The sequence below is a fragment of the Procambarus clarkii genome, chromosome 37 (genome assembly GCF_040958095.1).
Source record: "Procambarus clarkii isolate CNS0578487 chromosome 37, FALCON_Pclarkii_2.0, whole genome shotgun sequence".
NCBI classification, from domain to species: domain Eukaryota; kingdom Metazoa; phylum Arthropoda; class Malacostraca; order Decapoda; family Cambaridae; genus Procambarus; species Procambarus clarkii.
The window spans coordinates 43,335,312-43,363,028 of record NC_091186.1 but is presented as its reverse complement, the minus strand read 5'-3'; positions in this window follow the sequence as shown (position 1 = coordinate 43,363,028).

Here is a 27,717-nt window from a genome sequence, read left to right as displayed (position 1 = left end):
TAGTTCTTCTGAGGGGAGACTTGGTTCTTCTGAGGGGAGCTGTGGTTCTTCTGAGGGGAGCTGTGGTTTTTCTGAGGGAATCTGTAGTTCTTCTGAGTGGAGACTTTGTTCTTCTGAGGGGAGCTTTGGTTCTTCTGAGATAGCCGTGGTTCTCCTGAGGGAGCTGTGGTTCTTCTGAGGGGAGCTGTGATTCTTCTAAGGGGAACTGTGGTTCTTCTGAGGGGAGCTGTGACTCCTCTGAGGGGAACTGTGGTTCCCCTGAAGGGAGCTGTGGTTCCCCTGTGGAAGCTGTGGTTCTTCTGAGGGGAGCTGTGGTTCCCCTGAGGGGAGCTGTTGTTCTTCTAAGGGGAGCTGTGGTTCCCCTGAGGGGAGTTGTGGTTCCCTGAGGGGAGCTGTGGTTCTTCTGAGGGGAGTTGTGGTTCCCCTGAGGGGAGCTGTGGTTCTTCTGAGGGGAGCTGTGGTTCTTCTGAGGGGAGCAGTGGTTCTTCCGAGGGGAGTTGTGGTTCTTCTGACGGGAACTGTGGTTCCCCTGAGGGGAGCTGTGGTTCCCCTGAGGGGAGCTTTGGTTCTTCTGAGGGGAGCTATGGTTCTTCTGAAGGGAGCTGTGGTTCCCCTGAGGGGAGCTGTGGTTTCCCAGATGGGAGCTGCTGTTCCCCTGAGAGGAGCTGTGGTTCTTTTGAGGGGAGCTGTAGTTCTTCTGATGGGAGCTGTGGTTCTTATGAGGGGAGCTGTGGTTCTTCTGAGGGGAGCTTTGGTTTTTTTGAGGGAGCTGTGGTTTTCCTGAAAGAGCTGTGGTTCTTCTGAGGGGAGCTGTGGTTCTTCTGAGGGGAGCTGTAATTCTTCTGAGGGGAGCTTTGGTTATTCTGAGGGAGCTGTGATTTTCCTGAAGGAGCTGTGGTTCTTCTGAGGGGAGCTGTAGTTCTTATGAGGGGAGCTGTGGTTCTTTTGAGGGGAGCTGTGGTGCTTAAGAGGGGAGCTGTAGTTCTTCTGAGGGGATCTGGGGAATCTTCTGAGGGGAGCTGGGGTTCTTCTGAGGAGAGCTGTGGTTGCCCTGAGGGGAGCTGTGGTTCTTCTGAGGGAATCTGTAGTTCTTCTGATGGGAGACGTGGTTCTTCTGAGGGGAGCTTTGAATCTTCTGACGGAGCTGTGGTTCTCCTGGGGGAGCTGTGGTTCTCCTGAGTGGAGCTGTGGTTCTCCTGAGACGAGCTTTTGTTCTTCTGAGGGGAGCTATGGTTCTTCTGAGGGGAGCTGTGGTTCTTCTGAGGGGAGATGTGATTCTTCTGAGGGGAACTGTGGTTCCCCTGAAGGGAGCTGTGGTTCCCCTGTGGGAAGCTGTGGTTCTTCTGAGGGGAGCTGTGGTTCCCCTGAGGGGAGCTGTGGTTCCCCTGTGGGGAGCTGTGGTTCTCCTGAGTGGAGCTGTGGTTCTCATGAGACGAGCTTTTGTTCTTCTGAGGGGAGCTATGGTTCTTCTGAGGGGAGCTGTGGTTCCCCTGAGGGGAGCTGTGTTTCCCCTGAGGGGAGCATTGGTTCTTCTGAGGGGAGTTGTTGTTCCCCTGAGGGGAGCTGTGGTTCTTCTGAGGGGTGCTATGGCTCTTCTGAGGGGAGCTGTGGTTCCCCTGAAGGGAACTGTGGTTCCCCTGAGGGGAGCTGCTGTTCCCCAGAGAGGAGCTGTGGTTCTTTTGAGGGGAGCTGTAGTTCTTCTGATGGGAGCTGTGGTTCTTATGAGGGGAGCTGTGGTTCTTCTGAGGGGAGCTTTGGTTTTTTTGAGGGAGCTGTGGTTTTCCTGAAAGAGCTGTGGTTCTTCTGAGGGGAGCTGTGGTTCTTCTGAGGGGAGCTGTGGTTATTTTGAGGGGAGCTGTGGGGCTTCTGAGGGGAGCTTTAGTTAATCTGAGGGAGCTGTGGTTCTCCCGAGGGAGCTGTGGTTCTTCTGAGAGGAACAGTGGTTCTTCTGAGAAGAGCTGTGGTTCTTCTGAGGGGAGATGTAATTCTTCAGAGAGGAGCTGTGGTTCTTCTGAGATGAGCTAGGGTTCTTCTGAAGGGAGTTGTGGTTGCCCTGAGGGAAGCTGTGGTTCTTGTGAGGGGAGCTGTGGTTCTTCTGAGGGAATCTGTAGTTCTTCTGATGGGAGACGTGGTTCTTCTGAGGGGAGCTTTGGTTCTTATGAGGGAGCTGTGGTTCTCCTGGGGGAGCTGTGGTTCTTCTGGGGGGAGCTGTGATTCTTCTGAGGGGAGCTGTGGTTCTTCTGAGGGGAGCTGTGGTTCTTTTGAGGGGAGCTGTGGTGCTTCTGAGGGGAGCTTTGGTTAATCTGAGGGAGCTGTGGTTCTCCCGAGGGAGCTGTGGTTCTTCTGAGAGGAACAGTGGTTCTTCTGAGGAGAGCTGTGGTTCTTCTGAGGGGAGATGTAATTCTTCAGAGGGGAGCTGTGGTTCTTTTGATATGAGCTGGGGTTCTTCTGAGGGGAGCTGTGGTTCCCCTGTGGGGAGCTGTGGTTCTCCTGAGTGGAGCTGTGGTTCTTCTGAGACGAGCTTTGGTTCTTCTGAGGAGAGCTATGGTTCTTCTGAGGGCAGCTATGGTTCCCCTGAGGGGACCTGTGCTTCCCCTGAGTGGAGCTGCTGTTCCCCTGAGAAGAGCTGTGGTTCTTTTGACGGGAGCTGTAGTTCTTCTGATGGGATCTGTGGTGGTTCTGAGGGGAGCTTTGGTTTTTTTTGAGGGAGCTGTGGTTTTCCTAAAGGAGATGTTGTTCCTCTGAGGGGAGATGTGGTTCTTCTGAGGGGAGCTGTGGTTCTTCTGAGGGGAGCTTTGGTTATTCTGAGGGAGCTGTGGTTTTCCTGAAGGAGCTGTGGTTCTTCTGAGGGGAGCTGTAGTTCTTCTGAGGGAACCTGTGGTTCTTCTGAGGGGAGCTGTGGTGCTTCTGAGGGGAGCTTTGGTTAATCTGAGGGAGCTGTGGTTCTCCTGAGGGAGCTGTGGTTCTTCTGAGAGGAACAGTGGTTCTTCTGAGGGGAGCTGTGGTCCTTCTGAGGGGAGCTGTGGTTCTTCTGAGGGGAGCTGTGGTTCTTCTGAGGGGAACTGTTGTTCTTCTGAGGGGAGCTGTAGTTCTTCTGAGGGGAGCTGGGGAATCGTCTGAGGGGAGCTGGGGAAATTCTGAGGGGAGCTGTGGTTGCCCTGAGGGGAGCTGTGGTTCTTCTGAGGGGAGCTGTGGTTCTTCTGAGGGAATCTGTAGTTCTTCTGAGGGACGACGTAGTTCTTCTGAGGGGAGCTTTGGTTCTTCTGAGGGAGCTGTGGTTCTTCTGAGGGAGCTGTGGTTCTTCTGAGGGGAGCTGTGATTCTTGTGAGGGGAACTGTGATTCTTCTGAGGGGAGCTGTGATTCTTCTGAGGGGAACTGTTGTTCCCCTGAGAGGAGCTGTGGTTCCCCTGTGGATGCTGTGGTTCTTCTGAGGGGAGCTGTGGTTTCCCTGAGGGGAGCTGTTGTTCTTCTTAGGGGAGCTGTGGTTCCCCTGAGGGGAGCTGTGGTTCCCCTGAGGGGAGCTGTGGTTCCCCTGAGGGGAGCTGTGGTTCTTCTGAGGGGAGTTGTGGTTCCCCTGAGAGGAGCTGTGGTTCTTCTGAGGGGAGCTGTGGTTCTTCTGAGGGGAGCTGTGGTTCTTCTGAGGGGAGCTGTGGTTCTTCTGAGGGAAACTGTGGTTCCCCTGAGGGGAGCTGTGGTTCCCCTGAGGGGAGCTTTGGTTCTTCTGAGGGGAGCTATGGTTCTTCTGAGGGGAGCTGTGGTTCCCCTGAGGGGAGCTGTGGTTCCCCTGAGGGGAGCTGCTGTTCCCCTGAGAGGAGCTGTGGTTCTTTTGAGGGGAGCTGTAGTTCTTCTGATGGGAGCTGTGGTTCTTATGAGGGGGAGCTGTGGTTCTTCTGAGGGGAGCTGTGATTCTTCTGAGGGGAGCTTTTGTTCTTCTGAGGGGAGCTATGGTTCTTCTGAGGGGAGCTGTGGTTCCCCTGAGGGGAGCTGTGGTTCCCCTGAGGGGAGCTGCTGTTCCCCTGAGAGGAGCTGTGGTTCTTTTGAGGGGTGCTGTAGTTCTTCTGATGGGAGCTGTGGTTCTTATGAGGGGAGCTGTGGTTCTTCTGAGGGGAGCTTTGGTTTTTTTGAGGGAGCTGTGGTTTTCCTGAAAGAGCTGTGGTTCTTCTGAGGGAGCTGTGGTTCTTCTGAGGGGAGCTGTAATTCTTCTGAGGGGAGCTTTGGTTATTCTGAGGGAGCTGTAATTTTCCTGAAGGAGCTGTGGTTCTTCTGAGGGGAGCTGTAGTTCTTATGAGGGGAGCTGTGGTTCTTTTGAGGGGAGCTGTGGTGCTTAAGAGGGGAGCTGTAGTTCTTCTGAGGGGATCTGGGGAATCATCTGAGGGGAGCTGGGGTTCTTCTGAGGCGAGCTGTGGTTGCCCTGAGGGGAGCTGTGGTTCTTCTGAGGGAATCTGTAGTTCTTCTGATGGGAGACGTGGTTCTTCTGAGGGGAGCTTTGAATCTTCTGACGGAGCTGTGGTTCTCCTGGGGGAGCTGTGGTTCTCCTGAGTGGAGCTGTGGTTCTCCTGAGACGAGCTTTTGTTCTTCTGAGGGGAGCTATGGTTCTTCTGAAGGGAGCTGTGGTTCTTCTGAGGGGAGATGTGATTCTTCTGAGGGGAACTGTGGTTCCCCTGAAGGGAGCTGTGGTTCCCCTGTGGGAAGCTGTGGTTCTTCTGAGGGGAGCTGTGGTTCCCCTGAGGGGAGCTGTGGTTCCCCTGTTGGGGAGCTGTGGTTCTCCTGAGTGGAGCTGTGGTTCTCATGAGACGAGCTTTTGTTCTTCTGAGGGGAGCTATGGTTCTTCTGAGGGGAGCTGTGGTTCCCCTGAGGGGAGCTGTGGTTCCCCTGAGGGGAGCTGCTGTTCCCCTGAGAGGAGCTGTGGTTCTTTTGAGGGGAGCTGTAGTTCTTCTGATGGGATCTGTGGTTCTTCTGAGGGGAGCTTTGGTTTTTTTTGAGGGAGCTGTGGTTTCCTAAAAGAGCTGTGGTTCTTCTGAGGGCAGATGTGGTTCTTCTGAGGGGAGCTGTGGTTCTTCTGAGGGGAGCTTTGGTTATTCTGAGGGAGCTGTGGTTTTCCTGAAGGAGCTGTGGTTCTTCTGAGGGGAGTTGTAGTTCCTCTGAGGGAAGCTGTGGTTCTTCTGAGGGGAGCTGTGGTGCTTCTGAAGGGATCTTTGGTTAATCTGAGGGAGCTGTGGTTCTCCTGAGGGGGCTGTGGTTCTTCTGAGAGGAACAGTGGTTCTTCTGAAAGGAGCTGTGGTTCTTCTGAGAGGAACAGTGGTTCTTCTGAGCGGAGCTGTGGTTCTTCTGAGGGGAGCTGTGGTTCTTCAGAGGGGAGCTGTAGTTCTTCTGAGAGGAGCTGGGGAATCTTCTGAGGGGAGCTGTGGTGCTTCTGAGGGGAGCTTTGGTTAATCTGAGGGAGCTGTGGTTCTCCTGAAGGAGCTGTGGTTCTTCTGAGAGGAACAGTGGTTCTTCTGAGGGGAGCTGTTGTTCTTCTGAGGGGAGCTGTGGTTCTTCTGAGGGGAGCTGTGGTTCTTCTGAGGGGACCTGTGGTTCTTCTGAGGGGAGCTGTAGATCTTCTGAGGGAAGCTTTGGTTAATCTGAGGGAACTGTGGTTCTCCTGAGGGAGCTGTGGTTCTTCTGAGAGGAACAGTGTTTCTTCTAAGGGGAGCTGTGGTTCTTCTGAGGGGATCTGTGGTTCTTCTGAGGGGAGCTTTGGTTTTTTGAGGGAGCTGTGGTTTTCCTAAAAGAGCTGTGGTTGTTTTGAGGGGAGATGTGGTTCTTCTGAGTGGAGCTGTGGTGCTTCTGAAAGGAGCTTTGGTTAATCTGAGGGAGCTGTGGTTCTCCTGAGGGAGCTGTGGTTCTTCTGAGAGGAACAGTGGTTCTTCTGAGGGGAGCTGTGGTTCTTCTGAGGGGAGCTGTGGTTCTTCTGAGGGGAGCTGTGGTTCTTCTGATGGGAGCTTGTGGTTGCCCTGAGGAGAGCTGTGGTTCTTCTGAGGGGAGCTGTGGTTCTTCTGAAGGAATCTGTAGTTCTTTTGAGGGGAGACTTGGTTCTTCTGAGGGGAGCTGTGGTTCTTCTGAGGGGAGCTGTGGTTTTTCTGAGGGAATCTGTAGTTCTTCTGAGTGGAGACTTTGTTCTTCTGAGGGGAGCTTTGGTTCTTCTGAGGGAGCTGTGGTTCTCCTGAGGGAGCTGTGGTTCTTCTGAGGGGAGCTGTGATTCTTCTAAGGGGAACTGTGGTTCTTCTGAGGGGAGCTGTGACTCCTCTGAGGGGAACTGTGGTTCCCTGAAGGGAGCTGTGGTTCCCCTGTGGAAGCTGTGGTTCTTCTGAGGGGAGCTGTGGTTCCCCTGAGGGGAGCTGTTGTTCTTCTAAGGGGTGCTGTGGTTCCCCTGAGGGGAGTTGTGGTTCCCTGAGGGGAGCTGTGGTTCTTCTGAGGGGAGTTGTGGTTCCCCTGAGGGGAGCTGTGGTTCTTCTGAGGGGAGCTGTGGTTCTTCTGAGGGGAGTAGTGGTTCTTACGAGGGGAGTTGTGGTTCTTCTGACGGGAACTGTGGTTCCCCTGAGGGGAGCTGTGGTTCCCCTGAGGGGAGCTTTGGTTCTTCTGAGGGGAGCTATGGTTCTTCTGAAGGGAGCTGTGGTTCCCCTGAGGGGAGCTGTGGTTTCCCAGAGGGGAGCTGCTGTTCCCCTGAAGAGGAGCTGTGGTTCTTTTGAGGGGAGCTGTAGTTCTTCTGATGGGAGCTGTGGTTCTTATGAGGGGAGCTGTGGTTCTTCTGAGGGGAGCTTTGGTTTTTTTTGAGGGAGCTGTGGTTTTCCTGAAAGAGCTGTGGTTCTTCTGAGGGGAGCTGTGGTTCTTCTGAGGGGAGCTGTAATTCTTCTGAGGGGAGCTTTGGTTATTCTGAGGGAGCTGTGATTTTCCTGAAGGAGCTGTGGTTCTTCTGAGGGGAGCTGTAGTTCTTATGAGGGGAGCTGTGGTTCTTTTGAGGGAGCTGTGGTGCTTAAGAGGGTAGCTGTAGTTCTTCTGAGGGGATCTGGGGAATCTTCTGAGGGGAGCTGGGGTTCTTCTGAGGCGAGCTGTGGTTGCCCTGAGGGGAGCTGTGGTTCTTCTGAGGGAATCTGTAGTTCTTCTGATGGGAGACGTGGTTCTTCTGAGGGGAGCTTTGAATCTTCTGACGGAGCTGTGGTTCTCCTGGGGGAGCTGTGGTTCTCCTGAGTGGAGCTGTGGTTCTCCTGAGACGAGCTTTTGTTCTTCTGAGGGGAGCTATGGTTCTTCTGAGGGGAGCTGTGGTTCTTCTGAGGGGACATGTGATTCTTCTGAGGGGAACTGTGGTTCCCCTGAAGGGAGCTGTGGTTCCCCTGTGGGAAGCTGTGGTTCTTCTGAGGGGAGCTGTGGTTCCCCTGAGGGGAGCTGTGGTTCCCCTGTGGGGAGCTGTGGTTCTCCTGAGTGGAGCTGTGGTTCTCATGAGACGAGCTTTTGTTCTTCTGAGGGGAGCTATGGTTCTTCTGAGGGGAGCTGTGGTTCTCCTGAGGGGAGCTGTGTTTCCCCTGAGGGGAGCATTGGTTCTTCTGAGGGGAGTTGTGGTTCCCCTGAGGGGAGCTGTGGTTCTTCTGAGGGGAGCTATGGCTCTTCTGAGGGGAGCTGTGGTTCCCCTGAAGGGAACTGTGGTTCCCCTGAGGGGAGCTGCTGTTCCCCAGAGAGGAGCTGTGGTTCTTTTGAGGGGAGCTGTAGTTCTTCTGATGGGAGCTGTGGTTCTTATGAGGGGAGCTGTGGTTCTTCTGAGGGGAGCTTTGGTTTTTTTGAGGGAGCTGTGGTTTTCCTGAAAGAGCTGTGGTTCTTCTGAGGGAGCTGTGGTTCTTCTGAGGGGAGCTGTGGTTCTTTTGAGGGGAGCTGTGGGGCTTCTGAGGGGAGCTTTAGTTAATCTGAGGGAGCTGTGGTTCTCCCGAGGGAGCTGTGGTTCTTCTGAGAGGAACAGTGGTTCTTCTGAGGAGAGCTGTGGTTCTTCTGAGGGGAGATGTAATTCTTCAGAGAGGAGCTGTGGTTCTTCTGAGATGAGCTGGGGTTCTTCTGAAGGGAGTTGTGGTTGCCCTGAGGGGAGCTGTGGTTCTTCTGAGGGGAGCTGTGGTTCTTCTGAGGGAATCTGTAGTTCTTCTGATGGGAGACGTGGTTCTTCTGAGGGGAGCTTTGGTTCTTATGAGGGAGCTGTGGTTCTCCTGGGGGAGCTGTGGTTCTTCTGGGGGGAGCTGTGATTCTTCTGAGGGGAGCTGTGGTTCTTCTGAGGGGAGCTGTGGTTCTTTTGAGGGGAGCTGTGGTGCTTCTGAGGGGAGCTTTGGTTAATCTGAGGGAGCTGTGGTTCTCCCGAGGGAGCTGTGGTTCTTCTGAGAGGAACAGTGGTTCTTCTGAGGAGAGCTGTGGTTCTTCTGAGGGGAGATGTAATTCTTCAGAGGGGAGCTGTGGTTCTTCTGATATGAGCTGGGGTTCTTCTGAGGGGAGCTGTGGTTCCCCTGTGGGGAGCTGTGGTTCTCCTGAGTGGAGCTGTGGTTCTTCTGAGACGAGCTTTGGTTCTTCTGAGGGAGCTATGGTTCTTCTGAGGGCAGCTGTGGTTCCCCTGAGGGGAGCTGTACTTCCCCTGAGTGGAGCTGCTGTTCCCCTGAGAAGAGCTGTGGTTCTTTTGACGGGAGCTGTAGTTCTTCTGATGGGATCTGTGGTGGTTCTGAGGGAAGCTTTGGTTTTTTTGAGGGAGCTGTGGTTTTCCTAAAGGAGATGTTGTTCCTCTGAGGGGATGTGGTTCTTCTGAGGGAGCTGTGGTTCTTCTGAGGGGAGCTGGTTTCTGAGGGAGCTTTGGTTTCTGAGGAGCTGTGGTTCTTCTGAGGGAGCTGTGTTCTTCTGAGGGAACCTGGTTCTTCTGAGGGGAGCTGTGGTCTTCTGAGGGGAGCTTGGTTCTGAGGGAGCTGTGGTTCTCTGAGGGGCTGTGGTTCTTCTGAGGGAACTGTGGTTCTTCTGAGGGGAGCTGGGTCGTCTGAGGGAGCTGTGGTTCTTCTGAGGGGAGCTGTGGTTGCCCTGAGGGGACTGTGTTCTTCTGAGGGGAGCTGTGTTCTTCTGAGGGAATCTGTAGTTCTTCTGAGGGACGACGTAGTTCTTCTGAGGGGAGCTTTGGTTCTTCTGAGGGAGCTGTGGTTCTCCTGAGGGAGCTGTGGTTCTTCTGAGGGGAGCTGTGATTCTTGTGAGGGGAACTGTGATTCTTCTGAGGGGAGCTGTGATTCTTCTGAGGGGAACTGTTGTTCCCTGAGGGAGCTGTGGTTCCCCTGTGGATGCTGTGGTTCTTCTGAGGGGAGCTGTGGTTTCCCTGAGGGGAGCTGTTGTTCTTCTTAGGGGAGCTGTGGTTCCCCTGAGGGAGCTGTGGTTCCCTGAGGGGAGCTGTGGTTCCCCTGAGGGGAGCTGTGGTTCTTCTGAGGGGAGTTGTGGTTCCCCTGAGAGGAGCTGTGGTTCTTCTGAGGGGAGCTGTGGTTCTTCTGAGGGGAGCTGTGGTTCTTCTGAGGGGAGCTGTGGTTCTTCTGAGGGAAACTGTGTGTTCCCCTGAGGGGAGCTGTGGTTCCCTGAGGGGAGCTTTGGTTCTTCTGAGGGAGCTATGGTTCTTCTGAGGGGAGCTGTGGTTCCCCTGAGGGGAGCTGTGGTTCCCCTGAGGGGAGCTGCTGTTCCCCTGAGAGGAGCTGTGGTTCTTTTGAGGGGAGCTGTATTCTTCTGATGGGAGCTGTGGTTCTTATGAGGGGAGCTGTGGTTCTTCTGAGGGGAGCTGTGATTCTTCTGAGGGGAGCTTTGGTTTCCCTGAAAGAGCTGTGGTTTCCCTGAAAGAGCTGTGGTTATTCTGAGGGGAGCTGTGGTTCTTCTGAGGGGAGTTGTGATTCTTCTGAATGGAGCTTTGGTTATTCAGATGGAGCTGTGGTTTCCTGAAGGAGCTGTGGTTCTTCTGAGGGGAGCTGTAGCTCTTCTGAGGGAGCTGTGGTTCTTTGAGGGAAGCTGTGGTGTTTCTGAGGGGAGCTTTGGTTAATCTGAGGCAGCTGTGGTTCTCCTGAGGGAGCTGTGGTTCTTCTGAGAGGAACAGTGGTTCTTCTGAGGGAGCTGTGGTTCTTTTGACGGATATGTGGTTCTCCTGAGGGGAGCTGTGGTTCTCTGAGGGGAGCTGTGGTTCTTCTGAGGGGAGCTGTAGTTCTTCTGAGGGAGCTGGGGAATCTTCTGAGGGAGCTGGGTTCTTCTGAGGGGACCTGTGGTTGCCGTGAGGGGAGCTGTGGTTCTAATGAGGGGAGCTGTGGTTCTTCTGTGGGAATCTGTAGTTCTTCTGATGGGAGACGTGGTTCTTCTGAGGGGAGCTTGGTTCTTCTGAGGGAGCTGTGGTTCTCCTGGGGGAGCTGTGGTTCTTCTGAGGGGAGCTGTGGTTCTTCTGAGGGGAGCTGTGGTTCTTTTAGGGGAGCTGTGATTCGTCTGAGGGGAACTGTGGTTCCCCTGAAGGGAGCTGTGGTTCCGCTGTGGGGAGCTGTGGTTCTTCTGAGGGAAGCTGTGGTTCCCCTGAGGGGAGCTCTGGTTCCCTTGTGGGGAGCTGTGGTTCTCCTGAGTGGAGCTGTGGTTCTCCTGAGACGAGCTTTGGTTTTTCTGAGGGGAGCTATGGTTCTTCTGAGGGGAGCTGTGGTTCCCCTGAGGGGAGCTGCTGTTTCCCCTGAGTGGAGCTGTGGTTCTTTTGAGGGGAGCTGTAGTTCTTCTTATGGGATCTGTGATTCTTCTGAGGGGAGCTTTGGTTGTTTTGAGGGAGCTGTGGTTTTCCTAAAATAGCTGTGGTTCTTCTGAGGGGAGATGTGGTTCTTCTGATGGGAGCTGTGGTTCTTCTGAGGGGCTTTGGTTATTCTGAGGGAGCTGTGGTTTTCCTGAAGGAGCTGTGGTTCTTCTGAGGGCTAAAGTTCTTATGAGGGAAGCTGTGGTTCTTCTGAGGGGAGCTGTGGTGCTTCTGAGGGGAGCATGGTTAATCTGAGGGAGCTGCGGTTCTCCTGAGGGAGCTGTGGTTCTTCTGAGAGGAACAGTGCTTCTTCTGAGGGGAGCTGTGGTTCTTCTGAGGGGAGCTGTGGTTCTTCTGAGGGGAGCTGTAGTTCTTCTGAAGGGAGCTGGGGAATCTTCTGAGGGGAGCTGTGGTGCTTCTGAGGGGAGCTTTGGTTAATCTGAGGGAGCTGTGGTTCTCCTGAGGGAGCTGTGATTCTTCTGAGAGGAACAGTGGTTCTTCCAACCCGTTCTCACACAAGACAGCACATATATGACTTAATGCTTAAAGTCAATATGTTGAATATGAATTAGTAAATATGTGATATATTCCCAGTTACTTTTTTTTCCAAGGCCCAAACTCTTCCTCACGTACCAACTTGCGTCTCACAGTACCCGTCCGTCAACCTAGATAGCAGAATAGTCGTGATTGGTTCAATTATAAGGAAAATTGTACTTTTCAGGTCCCACATGGGTTGTGAAATTTACCTACTATTGTCCATGCTCTTAGAATATTATAGATCAGCTACTTCCTATTGAAGGTTCGTAGTTTTGTTTTGAGAAATATTAGTTGTTCTTAGTAAATTATAATAAGCACTAAAAATTATTACATAGAATAACAGTCCTTCACCAATCAATATTATATACCATAGTTGGTGCTTTACAAATCTTTAAAGGATGTTTTGTAGGAACGCTAACAGAAAACGATGGTTCATTGGAATGTCTATGGGGTAAACTACTCTAAACAGGATGGTATTGTGTCTACTATACCAACTACAGGATCGGTATATTGTCCACTACCACCTGTTAGGTGAGTAAGGGGTGCAATACCACCCACAGGATGGGTATGAGGGTCACATCCACCCAGAGGATGAGTATGGGGATCACATCCACCCACAGGAAGGGTATGGGGTCCAATACCACCCACAGGATGAGTATGGCGTCCACTACAACCCACAGGATGGGTATGGGGCTCCAACCACCCATAGAATGGGTATGGGGCTCCAACCACCCATAAAATGGGTATGGGGTCCAATAACACCCACTGGATGTGTATATGGCGTCCATTGCCGCGCGTCGAGCTCGAAAACCGCAGCATTCATCTCAGAACCATGCCTATTTCACGCAGATTCCTTAATAAACGTAAAAGTTTTATGTCACAAGAAAGATAGAAATATAAGCTTCATTCTAAATACCTTACCATGGGCATATTTAAATTTAAACCGAAGATACGTGTACTTTTATAATAGCCGAGCTCCGACCCCGGACAGATCGATCGACCGAGCAACTCTCTCTCAGAACAATGTTTATTTCACGTGAATTCGTTAGTAAACATATATGTTTTATATGTCTCAAGAAAGACAGACATATAAGCTTCACTTTAAACACTTTACTATAGACATATTTAAATTTCTAATGAAGATTATTGTATTTTAAAAATTACGGAGCTCCCACCCCGTACAGACTGAACGACAGAGCAACTCTCTCTCAGATCAATGTTTATTTCACGTAAATTCGTTAATAAACACAAATGTTTTATAAGTCTTAAGCAAGATAGAAATAAGAGCTTCATTTTAAATACATTACAATAGACATATTTATAGCTCAAGTGAAGATACATATGTTTTTATAGTAGCGCTCAGTAGCTTGTCGGGCATGGAGTGCAGACGCCTACGCACTTGCCGATATATTGTATAATTAACAAAGATACGCTAATAAAGCCTAAAATCTTATATGCCTCCAGAAAGACCGATATATGAACATTATTATAATTGCACCAAATGAAATATATCATGTTCGAGAACAAAGATATATCAATTTTAAATTAAGTTTCGACTCTCTCTCGGGTGAGAGAGATGGGGCGACTCTCGCCCCATCTATTGGAGATTCTGTGCACTAAATACCCAAAGCTACTCAAACCCTCCTAGCATTATTTAAGTAATGAAGTAATATGGTATATTTACTCACTATAATGTGGGTGCTGAATGCAGAACATGAGAAAACATATATTTACTCCAAACTAATATAATTTCATTATGAAATAAGTAGCATCAAAGGAAGTCGATGGTCCAAGCAGCAATGTTGTGGAGCGACTTATCCAAGATATATCGTTGTTTGGAAAGTGTTTGTTGGCATATCCAGTTGTCGCACTTCTCTGCTCAAATTATCACAAATTTAAATTATAATGTTAACAAGTAGAATACGTATTTTTAATAAAATCTAACATAACTAGCCAGAAAACATTTAACATTAATTAAAAAATATATGTTTGGAAGTTAAATCGACTTCATAGGACAATGGTTTTGTTATATATACTCGTTATTCGTTGACATGCGTTCGCTACTTAAACTACCATGTACTGTACTTATGTAAAATCTCCCATGTCTCTTCGCTCATCTCACCGAACCCTACAGGCTCTGTGATATATTGTTTAATTAATTGAGATTCACAAATAAAGCTAATAATTGTATATGTTATCAAAAAGGCAGAGCTTAGTTTAGTTCATTTATTATGTCCATACCCATCCTATGGACGATAGTGGAGTGTTACAGAGGCACATAATGGGCTCAGGGAATGAGCCCCACAATTCATATAGCCAAGCAAGTTATAATCTTGATAAGCTAGTTACAAAAGTCAATACACATTGTCACATCAACAATGGGCTCGAGACCGACCACAAGTACAGTTTATAATTTAAGCAACTGACATATGGAGGGCTAGTGTCACAATTGATATGTTTATCCTACACATAACCCCCTCTCCCCCATCCAATGGGCAGGTGGATAGGTTACAATCAAGTTTTTTTTTGCGTTTTATTCAGAGATTAGGTCTTATTAGGTGAGGAAAGATATTCATATTTTAAAGAAGGCTTCTTGGCTGATGCTCTCCATTGATGGAAAATATACAACCTTTTGAAAATCAATATTAGTTTGATCTAGATATTGTAATTAACGAAAGTATTTATGTCATCAGAAAGGTAGAAATATAGGATACATTTAAAATCCTTTGTCATAAATATAACTGAAGTGAAAACGAAGATATATGCGTTTTGATAGTTACTTGATGGCTTGCTCTGAGAGTGTGAAGCCCTGCACACCAGCCAATAAATTGTATAATTAGTTTCCATATATTTTAATTAATCTTAAAAATCTATATGTCAGAAGAAAGGAAGATGTAGTCGTTAATGTGACAACATTTAAAAATATATATCTCTTAAGTTAAATAAATAATACCACCTTATCGCCGGTGTCCGGACACATGAAAATTACCTAGGTATCAGTATCCAGCCAGGCGGGGATCACAGGCTGCACAATACTGATAAATTATATAATGCACTACTTGTGGTCGATCTCGAACCCATTTATGATTTGACGACTTATAGTGAATTTTGTAACTAGCTCATTAAGATTGTATCTTGCTTAGCTAAATGAATTGTGGGGTTCGGTCCATTCATTTTCTTTCTTTATTATGCACCCCATAATACCCATCCTGTGGGCGGTGGTGTAAAGGATTACAGAGGCACATAATCGGTTCAGGAACTGAACCCTCTAGTTCGTTTAGCTAAGCAAATAACAATCTTTTGACGCTAGTTACAAAATTATTAATGTACACATACTTATGCATACATGTACATATACATACGTATACATATATAAATACACATACATATTTAATCACCCACACAAATACACACATCAGTAATTTTTTGTGTCACAAGTGATTCAACAAGAGGCTCACAACAGTCACTATACAAGGCACTTTACATCTATGATGAGTCGCACAGTTACTAGTCTTGCTCCACACCCACCCAACTGGGCGGCAGCTTTACAGTCATGTGCTCCACACCCACCCAACTGGGCGGCAGCTTTACAGTCATGTGCTCCACACCCACCCAACTGGGCGGCAGCTTTACAGTTACCTGGTGTTATTCTTCACCTATATCTTTTTCTGGTTAATCCCTATTTACATTATGCAGTTCAGGTTTCGTCGCCATACTATAGTTTTTAGTTTAGTTAATTTATCACATAATGGGTTCAGGGACTGAACACACAATTTATTTATCTAAGCAAGTTACAATCTTGAGGAGCTAGCCACAAAATTCATAACACATCGTCACATCAACAACATGTGTTCGAGATCGACCACAAGTACAGTTTCTAAATTAAGCAAATGCTATATGTGGAGAGCTAGTGTCACAATTGATATGTTTGTCCTGCACATTTCCACAGTAGTTTGCTTGGGTTTGCTTGGGTACATAGACAAGAGACTGAACTTCAGCACCCACATACAACACATAAAGGGATGCTCTGAGAGAGAGAGAGAGAGGGAGAGTAAAAATATCCACTGAGGTCTGATTAAGTCCTTTTGGGGACCTTAATCATTAGGACGTTCAATGATTAACGCAAAGTGAGGCGTATTCAGATGGTATATTGACAACATTCAGCATATCTCATAATGACCTAGTAGTACTTGGTGCACAAATACCTTTTCCAAAGGAATCGCAAAACATAATTAAACACAACTGTACCGTACAGTGTTATATATTTATTTCAGTTTGAACAATTTTTAACATTAAAGGATAAATCCTTTAATTGGTTGAAATTGGTTTTAATATTCGAAATCTAATTTGTTGATGTTAAATAATATAAGGTTCAAATTTATTAAGATACATACTTTAAAAACTATTTCTATTTGAAATTTAAATAACATTAAAAGAGTACAGAATATAACAAATACCGACTATATAAAAGACCTGATAGTTGCAGCACTTAATTATGCTATTGTAACACATTGAAAGTAATAACATTATTTGATTCAGCAAAGCATTTGGTAAGGTTATAATAATAATAATAATAATAATAATAATAATAATAATAATAATAATAATAATGTATTAATTAAGTATTTTAAATTATAATTTACAACTTGCTAGCGCACAAGAAACAAATCCACGAATCATCATTACATTCTGTAACACCTACACATGATCCATGGTGCCAAATATTGCAACGTCACAGCATACCATCAGCTTCAAATCATTTAGCTTTCTGCAAATGCAGTACACTTCCATCGAGCATGACCGGATGATTCGTTTTCTTCTCAGTGTCTGAGCTGCAGGGAATGAGATGAGACACTTTCCTTTAAAGTTCTCTTGAAGATGTTGTCTCATTCTGCATATCATACGAGGTTCACCGGATCTACACCACTTGCAAGTGATGCAGCAAACGCCACAGCATATACCCCACTCATACTTGAGTCCTTGTGTCTGCTGACATTCATTATATTGCATATCAGCTTATCATCCTGGCAATTAGCAAGAGCATACAAGATAACTTCAGTAGATTTGGATGGTAATTTATGCCTGGTGTCGTATATGTTAATTTGTCCAGTTACTCCAATGTTGGAAACGGTGGCCCAGTGACAACCATCAACTTGGATAATTTGAATAAATTCACCAATTGTAACTGGCCAGGAGAGGTCCCGCTACCACGCTGGGTCATGAAGGCCTTCTAGGCTTGGCACAGTTTGTTTGATGAGGTCACATGCAGATTTTATATGAAGGTCAGAGAGCTGTACATTTGTTCCAATGTTCATTATCTCGTCATTTGTTAAATAATTTAACATTGTCGAATGTGAAGCACTGTTATCACTCTCCTTATTGTTGCATTGGTGTGAGGAGTGGCAGTGATTGGTTCAGTTTATTTTTTTTTTTAAATAGGGACATAAATTTGTACTGCAGATACCAGTACAGTTGCACCGTTTCTTTATATATTTTATACTTGGGTTAGCAAGGCGAGACGCTTCTCTTAACGTGATACTGTTGGTATCAAATAGAAATAGTTTTTAAAGTATGTATCTTAATAAATTTGAACCTTATATTATCAACATCAACATATTATATTATTTAACATCAACAAATTAGATTTCGAATGTTAAAACCAATTTCAACCAATTAAAGGATTTATCCTTTTTAAAGGATTTAATTAAAGGATTTGACACAAAAATCAGTATGAAAATTACCTCGGCTGAGGATATTGAAAAACTTCAAGCTGATATTAATAAAGTTTTCGACTGGGCATCAGAAAATAACATGATGTTTAACAGTGATAAATTCCAGGTACTCAGGTACGGTAAAAATGAGGACCTTAAACATAATACAGAGTACAAAACACAATCAAATGTACCCATAGTAGGAAAACAGCATGTAAAGGATTTGGGAATAATAATGTCTGACGACCTAACGTTTAAGGAGCATAACCAAGCAAATATTGCGACAGCCAGAAAAATGATAGGATAGATTACGAGAACTTTCAAATCCAGGGATCCCATCACAATGGTTGTACTCTTCAAGTCACTTGTGTTGTCCCGTCTTGAGTACTGCTCAGTACTCACTTCCCCCTTCAGAGCAGGAGAGATTGCTGAAATAGAGGGAATACAGAGAACATATACGGCACGCATAGACGCAATAAAGCACCTAAATTATTGGGATCGTCTCAAAGCCCTCCAAATGTACTCACTAGAAAGAAGACGAGAGAGATATCAAATAATATACACCTGGAAGATACTGGAGGGCCAAGTACCAAATCTACACAGTAAAATAACAACGTACTGGAGTGAACGATATGGAAGAAAATGTAGAATAGAACCAGTGAAGAGCAGAGGTGCCATAGGCACAATCAGAGAACACTGTATAAACATCAGAGGTCCGCGGTTGTTCAACGTCCTCCCAGCAAGCATAAGAAATATTGCCGGAACAACCGGGGACATTTTCAAGAGGAAACTAGATTTATTCCTCCAAGGAGTGCCGGACCAACCGGGCTGTGGTGGGTATGTGGGCCTGCGGGCCGCTCCAAGCAACAGCCTAGTGGACCAAACTCTCACAAGTCAAGCCTGGCCTCGGGCCGGGCTTGGGGAGTAGAAGAACTCCCAGAACCCCATCAACCAGGTATCCTTTAATGTTAAAAATTGTTCAAATTGAAATAAATATATAACACTGTACAGTACAGTTGTGTTTGCCTGCCATAGCCTGCCACAGCCTTGAGAGCACGGAGCCTCTCTCTACATTGGCGACCCAGTCTGGCTAAACATTGCGGTACAGTAGAACCTCAAGACCAAGGTATTTGTATCTGGTAACTAGTCGAGCAGAGAGCCATCATCCAACTGCATTTTGCGATCGGCCCCACCCCGTCTGGGTGGGTGTCGGTTCAGGATCTTTGTTTTCTCTACTGAGATGACTAAGCATAGTTCCTGACATGTGGACAATACAGAGTTCAGAACATTTTGGGTGTTGGTATACCCATTGGTGTGGATCAGTATATCATCCACATAGCTAATGATGTGTTCGCTGGACCTTCTAGTTACAAAGTTTAAAAGTGCACTGATTAACACATTGAACAGAGTAGGACTGAGGACACCTCCCTGTGGAGTGCCAAGTTCAAAAAATCTCGTTACACTCCTATGCCCATGGAACAGTACAGATGACTTCCTGTTGGATAGATAGCCTCTTATCCACCGTAGAAGCCATCCTCCAACATTTATTTTAGCAAGTTCTCTCAGAATGACGTGTGGGTTAGCAATGTCAAAGGCTGACTTAAGATCTAGGAAAGTGGTGTATGACCTATCAGTATGCAGGGTGAGGAATGTGGTAATACAGTGATGTACACTCTTTCCATGCATAAAGCCATATATCTGGGGAGACAACATATTAATAATTTTGTAAAGGAGACGGTTGAGAACCATCCTCTCAAGACACTTATAGAGACAACTAGTGAGGGAGATTGGGCGAAAAGCACTCGGCTGGTGAGGTTTAGGAATGGGAATAATAACACTGTTGGTCCATGACTTAGGAAGCTCCCCAGTTACATAGCTCATATTATACAATTGAAGAAAGGTATTCCCTGGAACTAGCAGAAGCATATGCAGTATGCCGTCAGTAACTCCATCCTCCCCGGGTGATGTAGCTTTGCCTTTATGTAGAGCAGAATCTAGTTCGTATTCAGTAAAAAGCATGTCACAGTCATCCTCTTGATGAAGCATGAAGTCAAGGAGCCTTGCCCTATCAGTATATCTATCATTTAATTCATTCTGTGAGGGTAGAGGAAGACTGTCAAAGCTGGAAGTCGTGGCCCAAGCATCAACAAGCTCATTTGCTCTGTGCAGAGGATTAGGGTACGAGATCTCTGCAGCATTTTTCCCTTTGATCTTGTTGATATCCTTCCATGCCCGACTTAGTGGCGTGTGAGAATTGAGACCACGGACAAAAGTTTCCCAGTCTGTCTGCCTCAGCTCCACCATACGTTCCCTGGCCTTAGCCAGAGCCGCTTGAAAGAGCCGAAGCATTTCAGCAGTGCGGGTCCTTCTACAAGCTAGTCCAATTATTCTGGCAGTGCGTTTTAGTGTCTGCAATTTAGAATCATTATAATAAACATAAGTGCTATGACCAGTGTAATTTGGGTTACGTGGCCTGGACGATGGATCAAGTGATTCTATAAACTGGTTGATAGTACCTGTGAGCTCATTGTTAAAATCTTCAACTGATGAAGGCTCAGATGACTGCACCATTCTGACACATGAGCAACAAGATTGTCTCGTTGATCGATGGGCACAGCCAGCCTCTTCCGCTTGAACACTCCACCAGGGAGGATAGAACTGCCAATGCTTACAGTGGCTAATATGGCCAGATGATCAGACGCCATAACTGGCACTATTGACGAGGCGCACACGGTGTGGGAGACGTTGAAACCGAGACATAGATCAGGAATACCTCCGTAGATATGCGTCGGTTCAAGGTCACCCACAATCTGTGCATCATCGTGACTACCTAATAGTGACACTAGTTGCCGTTACGATTACTGAACTGCGAATTACCAATATTCCTATGTCTAGCGTTATAATCACCTTAATGATGGTAGGCTCAGTCTGAATACAGATAGGAAGGTCAGCATAATTAAAGTTACAAGGAGTCGATTATTTAGTACATAGTTGTTTTTCTCTTAAACTGGATGATAGAGGGGGAGTCTTTAACGTGATTGGGAATACATACATACATACATACATACATACATCTACATCATACATATACATATCATACATACATACATACATACATACATACATACATACATACATACATACATACATACATACATACATACATACATACATCATACATGCATGCATACATACATACATACATACATACATACATACATACATACATCATACATACATACATACATCATACATACTACATACATCATACATGCATATACATACATACATACATACATACATATGCGTACATACATACATCCATCATCTATCATACATACATACATACATACATACATACATACATACATACATACATACATACATGCATGCGTACATACATACATCCATCCATCTATCCATCATACATGCATACATACATACATACATACATACATACATACATACATACATACATACATACATACATATACATACATACATCATCATGCATGCATACATACATACATACATACATACATACATACATACATACATACATACATACATACATACATACATACATACATACATACATACATACATGCATACATACATGCATGCATGCGTACATACATACATCCATCATCATACATACATACATCATACATACATACATACATACATACATACATACATACATACATACATACATACATACATACATACCAAACATACAAAGGTTCAAAGGTTTGCCACCAGACTAGTACCCGAGCTGAGAGGTATGAGCTACGAGGAGAGACTACGGGAATTAAACCTCACTTCGCTGGAAGACAGAAGAGTTAGGGGGGACATGATCACCACATTCAAGATTCTGAAGGGATTGATAGGGTAGATAAAGACAGTCTATTTAACACAAGGGGAACACGCACAAGGGGACACAGGTGGAAACTGAGTGCCCAAATGAGCCACAGAGATATTAGAAAGAACTTTTTTAGTGTCAGAGTGGTTGACAAATGGAATGCATTAGGAAGTGATGTGGTGGAGGCTGACTCCATACACAGTTTCAAGTGTAGATATGACAGAGCCCGATAGGCTCATGAATCTGTACACCTGTTGATTGACGGTTGAGAGGCGGGACCAAAGAGCCAGAGCTCAACCCCGCAAACACAACTAGGTGAGTACATACATACATACATATACATACATACATACATACATACATACATACATACATACATACATACATATATACATACACGTCCAGCCAGCATATAGCTATTTCGGGACAAATCCAATACAGTTTATATTGGTGAGACGCCACTGTGATGAGGAGTTGAATATCACAGGAACTGTAGGTTAATGTGTGACATAAGTGAGGTTAGATGAGGCATCTACAAGCATCAGCTGGAGGCTGATGGAGTGTGTGGAGGCTGGTGGTACTATGTCCAGATGTTGGAGGGTGGATTTGACTCTCCCCCCCTCCCTCCCCCTCCCCCCCCCCCACACATTGACCGCAGTACGTCTAAGGTTACTTTCCACTCTCGCTTACCAAGGGTATAACCCCCGCCCCCCCCCCCCAACACACACACATGCATCAGATTCTTAACTTACAATATATATTTACCAATTTATGTACTACATGACTGTCAATTTCACAATATTGTATAAACTTTGATGAATCGCTCGTCTATGGTCATCCAATAATGTTAGCAGACTTCTAGATGTTACCACTGCTAGGTTTAGGCTCAGCTACAAGTACCTCTGGAAGTTTGTAACATCTGATGATGTAGATTTGACTAAATGTAAACTCTGTCAGCAGAACTATTCGCATACTTTGCGTCTTTATGTAATGGAATGTGAAAAATCTCGGAATTTAAAGATAACAACATCAATAGTGTCCATGAAATGTGTAGTACTTCATTCATAATGATGTGCTGCTCGAAATCTTAGCGAGTATCAAAAATTTGCTTACTGTAGGTTAATGCATACACATGACTGTAAAGCTGCCGCCCAGTTGGGTGGGTGTGGAGCACTGACTGTAAAGCTGCCGCCCAGTTGGGTGGGTGTGGAGCACATGACTGTAAAGCTGCCGCCCAGTTGGGTGGGTGTGGAGCACATGACTGTAAAGCAGCCGCCCAGTTGGGTGGGTGTGGAGCACATGACTGTAAAGCTGCCGCCCAGAGTGGTTGGGTGGGTGTGGAGCACATGACTGTAAAGCTGCCGCCCAGTTGGGTGGGTGTGGAGCACATGACTGTAAAGCTGCCGCCCAGTTGGGTGGGTGTGGAGCACATGACTGTAAAGCTGCCGCCCAGTTGGGAGAGTGTGGAGCACATGACTGTAAAGCTGCCGCCCAGTTGGGTGGGTGTGGAGCACATGACTGTAAAGCTGCCGCCCAGTTGGGTGGGTGTGGAGCACATGACTGTAAAGCTGCCGCCCAGTTGGGTGGGTGTGGAGCACATGACTGTAAAGCTGCCGCCCAGTTGGGTGGGTGTGGAGGACATGACTGTAAAGCTGCCGCCCAGTTGGGTGGGTGTGGAGCACATGACTGTAAAGCTGCCGCCCAGTTGGGTGGGTGTGGAGCAAGACTAGTAACTGTGCGACTCATCATAGATGTAAAGTGCCTTGTATAGTGACTGTTGTGAGCCTCTTGTTGAATCACTTGTGACACAAAAGATAACTGATGTGTGTATTTGTGGTGGTGATTAAATATGTATGTGTATGTATATATGTATACGTATGAATATGTACATGTATGCATAAGTATGTGTACATTAATAATTTTGTAACTAGCGTCAAAAGATTGTTATTTGCTTAGCTAAACGAACTAGAGGGTTCAGTTCCTGAACCGATTATGTGCCTCTGTAATCCTTTACACCACCGCCCACGGGATGTGTATTATGGGGTGCATAATAAAGAAAGAAAATGAATGGACCGAACCCCACAATTCATTTAGCTAAGCAAGTTACAATCTTGATGAGCTAGTTACAAAATTCACTATAAGTCGTCACATCATAAATGGGTTCGAGATCGACCACATGTAGTGCATTACATAAATTTATCAGTATTGTGCAGCCTGTGATCCCCGCCTGGCTGGATACTGATACCTAGGTAATTTTCATGTGTCCGGACACCGGCGATAAGGTGGTATTATTTATTTAACTTAAGATATATATATTTTTAAATGTTGTCACATTAACGGCTTCGTCTTCCTTTCTTCTGACATATAGATTTTTAAGATTAATTAATATATATATGGAAACTAATTATACAATTTATTGGCTGGTGTGCAGGGCTTCACACTCTCAGAGCAAGCCATCAAGTAACTATCAAAACGCATATATCTTCGTTTTCACTTCAGTTATATTTATGACAAAGGATTTTAAATGTAGCCTATATTTCTACCTTTCAGATGACATAAATACTTTCGTTAATTAATTACAATATCTAGATCAAACTAACATTGATTTTCAAAAGGTTGTATATTTTCCATCAATGGAGAGCATCAGTGCTTAAATTATAAACTGTACTTGTGGTCGGACTCGAGCCCATTGTTGATGTGACAATGTGCATTGACTTTTGTAACTAGCTTATCAAGATTACAACTTGCTTGGCTATATGAATTGTGGGGCTCATTCCCTGAGCCCATTATGTGCCTCTGTAACACTCCACTATCGTCCATAGGATGGGTATGGGGTGCATAATAAATGAACTAAACTAAGCTCTGCCTTTTTGATAACATATACAATTATTAGCTTTATTTGTGAATCTCAATTAATTAAACAATATATCACAGAGCCTGTAGGGTTGGGTGAGATGAGCGAAGAGACATGGGAGATTTTACATAAGTACAGTACATGGTAGTTTAAGTAGCGAACGCATGTCAACGAATAACGAGTATATATAACAAAACCATTGTCCTATGAAGTCGATTTAACTTCCAAACATACATTTTTTAATTAATGTTAAATGTTTTCTGGCTAGTTATGATAGATTTTATTAAAAATACGTATTCTACTTGTTAACATTATAATTTAAATTTGTGATAATTTGAGCAGAGAAGTGCGACAACTGGATATGCCAACAAACACTTTCCAAACAACGATATATCTTGGATAAGTCGCTCCACAACATTGCTGCTTGGACCATCGACTTCCTTTGATGCTACTTATTTCATAATGAAATTATATTAGTTTGGAGTAAATATATGTTTTCTCATGTTCTGCATTCAGCACCCACATTATAGTGAGTAAATATACCATATTACTTCATTACTTAAATAATGCTAGGAGGGTTTGAGTAGCTTTGGGTATTTAGTGCACAGAATCTCCAATAGATGGGGCGAGAGTCGCCCTATCTCTCTCACCGAGAGAGAGTCGAAACTTAATTTAAAATTGATATATCTTTGTTCTCGAACATGATATATTTCATTTGGTGCAATTATAATAATGTTCATATATCGGTCTTTCTGGAGGCATATAAGATTATAGGCTTTATTAGCGTATCTTTGTTAATTATACAATATATCGGCAAGTGCGTAGGCGTCTGCACTCCATGCCCGACAAGCTACTGAGCGCTACTATAAAAACATATGTATCTTCACTTGAGCTATAAATATGTCTATTGTAATGTATTTAAAATGAAGCTCTTATTTCTATCTTGCTTAAGACTTATAAAACATTTGTGTTTATTAACGAATTTACGTGAAATAAACATTGATCTGAGAGAGAGTTGCTCTGTCGTTCAGTCTGTACGGGGTGGGAGCTCCGTAATTTTTAAAATACAATAATCTTCATTAGAAATTTAAATATGTCAATAGTAAAGTGTTTAAAGTGAAGCTTATATGTCTGTCTTTCTTGAGACATATAAAACATATATGTTTACTAACGAATTCACGTGAAATAAACATTGTTCTGAGAGAGAGTTGCTCGGTCGATCGATCTGTCCGGGGTCGGAGCTCGGCTATTATAAAAGTACACGTATCTTCGGTTTAAATTTAAATATGCCCATGGTAAGGTATTTAGAATGAAGCTTATATTTCTATCTTTCTTGTGACATAAAACTTTTACGTTTATTAAGGAATCTGCGTGAAATAGGCATGGTTCTGAGATGAATGCTGCGGTTTTCGAGCTCGACGCGCGGCAATGGACGCCATATACACATCCAGTGGGTGTTATTGGACCCCATACCCATTTTATGGGTGGTTGGAGCCCCATACCCATTCTATGGGTGGTTGGAGCCCCATACCCATCCTGTGGGTTGTAGTGGACGCCATACTCATCCTGTGGGTGGTATTGGACCCCATACCCTTCCTGTGGGTGGATGTGATCCCCATACTCATCCTCTGGGTGGATGTGACCCTCATACCCATCCTGTGGGTGGTATTGCACCCCTTACTCACCTAACAGGTGGTAGTGGACAATATACCGATCCTGTAGTTGGTATAGTTGACACAATACCATCCTGTTTAGAGTAGTTTACCCCATAGACATTCCAATGAACCATCGTTTTCTGTTAGCGTTCCTACAAAACATCCTTTAAAGATTTTATTTATTTATTTATTTATTTATGCATACAAGAATGTACATAAGGAATGTGAGGATACAATTATGGTAATTACAGTCTTGTAAAGCCACTAGCACGCGCAGCGTTTCGGGCAGGTCCTTAATCTAAGAAAATTTTAAGGAGGTAAATACTTGCAAAATTTATAGACAAAAAAATGATAACAGATTACATGGAATGAAAAAAAAAAAGATGAGAGAAAATTATAGGTACAGTATATTAAAGCACATAGGTAGCTATGATTGATTGCAATGACAGCTTAAAATGGTAGTTGACAACAAATTGGTAGGCACAATACAGCAGAAACAATATAAGATTGATTGCAATGACAGCTTGAATGGTAGTTGACAAAAATTGGTAGTCACAATACAGCATATGGCTAGCACATAAAAGAAGACAGCAATGAACACAATGATAAGGTTGTTTGATATTACATAAAAATTAGGAGATTGGGTACCACTAGGTACAGAGCAAATTTAAAGCTCAGTGTAGGAAACTAAATAGATGAAGTTAGGTACTTTTTGGTTTTGCTTTTAAATAAGGCAAAAGTTTTACAGTTTTTCAATTCACTAGGGAGTGAGTTCCATAGACTAGGTCCCTTAATTTGCATAGAGTGTTTACACAGATTAAGTTTGACCCTGGGGATATCAAAGAGATATTTATTTCTGGTGTGGTGATAATGGGTCCTATTACATCTGTCCAGGGAGAGTTTCAGAGCATGGTTTGCATTTAAGAACAGGGTTTTGTAAATGTAGTTGACACAAGAGAATGTGTGGAGGGAGTTAATATTTAGCAAGTTTAGAGATTTAAACAAGGGAGCTGAGTGTTGTCTGAAAGCAGAGTTAGTTATTATTCTGATAGCAGATTTTTGCTGTGTGATGATGGGCTTAAGGTGGTTTGCAGTGGTAGACCCCCATGCACAGATACCATAATTAAGATAGGGGTAGATTAGTGCATAATATAGTGAGAGGAGAGCAGAGTTAGGAACATAATATCTGATTTTGGAGAGTATACCAACTGTCTTAGAGACTTTCTTAGTTATGTGTTGAATGTGGGTGCTGAAGTTGAGTCTCTTGTCTAGGAATAGGCCAAGAAACTTGCCATCATTTTTATTACTGATGTTAATGTTGTCTATCTGTAGCTGAATTGCATTTGATGATTTGCTTCCAAATAAGATGTAGTAAGTCTTTTCGATGTTTAATGTTAGTTTGTTCGTTGACATCCATAAGTGGACTTTTTTTAATTCATTATTCACAACATTATTTAGTGTATGTGGGTTGAGGTTTGAGTAGATAAGGGTAGTATCGTCAGCAAACAATATAGGTTTGAGAATATTAGAGACATTAGGCAGATCGTTTATATATATAAGAAATAGAAGAGGTCCTAAGATGCTGCCCTGTGGCACTCCAACGGTAATTGGTAGAGTGGAAGAAGTTGTATCATTGATGGTTACATATTGGTGTCTGTCACTAAGATAGGATCGGATGTAGTCAAGGGCAAGGCCTCGGATTCCATAATGCTGGAGTTTAAGTAAGAGGTAGTTGTGATTAACAGTATCAAAGGCTTTTCTTAGGTCAATGAAGAGTCCAATCGGAAACTCATTTTTGTCAAGGGCTGAGTAGATAATGTCAAGGAGACTAATGATTGCATCATTGGTACTCTTTTGGGACCGGAAGCCAAACTGGCAGGGGCTGAGTATGTCGAATTTTACGAGGTAGGAATAGAGCTGTTTGTAAATAATTTTTTCAAATATTTTTGATAGAATGGGTAGATTTGATATTGGTCTATAATTGTTTATGTCCGCCGGATTGCCTCCTTTATGGACTGGCGTTACTCTTGCTTTTTTGAGGATATCAGGGAAGGTGTGACACTCTATAGATTTGTTGAACAGTAGTGCTATGGGTGGGGCAAGGGCATGGGAGGCTCTCTTGTACACAATGGACGGAATTTCACTGGTGTTCCCTGCCTTGGTTTTTAGAGAGTGTATGATGGACACAACATCTGCCGGGCTGATTGGTGAAAGGAGAAGAGAGTTTGGATAGCTGCCTGAGAGATATGTGTTAATATGTGTCTGAGTCTGTGGGATTTTACTGGCAAGATTAGCACCAACCGATGAAAAGAAACTATTA